Here is an 840-nt window from a genome sequence, read left to right as displayed (position 1 = left end):
TACTACATTTAGCAGTTTGATTATTTATTTGATGTTTGTTACTAAAAGTAAATTTGAGTATCTTTAAAAAAAAAGGCTGAAGTTACACAAGTTTTGGTTTTAATTCATATGCAGCCAATTAGGCAAAGTAAACATTTCAGTTCAATTATATGTATATTATAAATTATTATTTCACTCTTTAGCATCACCACATCATTTCTGTTTATCATTAAATGTGTGTGTGTTGTTGTTTTTTTCTATGGATTTAGCAAATAAAATAAACTTTTTAAAACGTTCAGAAATAGTGTACCCCACAAAGCATCTGTATGTCTTTGATCCCCACGGTTGTAAAAACGTGTATGTGTGTGTGTGTGTGTGTGTTGGAGTGGTATAATATTCTATTTTACTATATCATGTTGAAACTGCACAGCTTTTTCATTCAATAAATTTGGAATTTGGAGTCTCAGCTTGTCATTACAGGATGGTCAGGTCCTGAAACTTGACCAGTTGAGAACCACTGTTCTGTAGCACCAGAGTTGGAAAAGCTACATGGGAGCCATTATTTTTAAAAATGAAACCACATGACTAGTTTGATTGCAAATGCTCATAATTTCTTGAGAGTGCAATGGAAAATTCCTCACAAATTTGTGTCTCTAATTGCTCTAACCTCCCAACAGTTGCAGCCTAGTGAGATACTACCTTAATCAGAAAAACTTTGAAATCATGCTGAACCTTTTGTTTTACGTAACAACCATTAAGGAGCAAGTACTGAGAATTAATAACAGACTATACTTTGTACCGAACCTATATATATATATATATATATCTATATATATATATATATATATATATATATATATA

Source organism: Nematolebias whitei, chromosome 17 (assembly GCF_014905685.2).
Source record: "Nematolebias whitei isolate Nwh7 chromosome 17, NemWhi1, whole genome shotgun sequence".
NCBI classification, from domain to species: domain Eukaryota; kingdom Metazoa; phylum Chordata; class Actinopteri; order Cyprinodontiformes; family Rivulidae; genus Nematolebias; species Nematolebias whitei.
The sequence above is the reverse complement of the archived record's forward strand: the minus strand, read 5'-3'. Positions refer to the sequence as shown.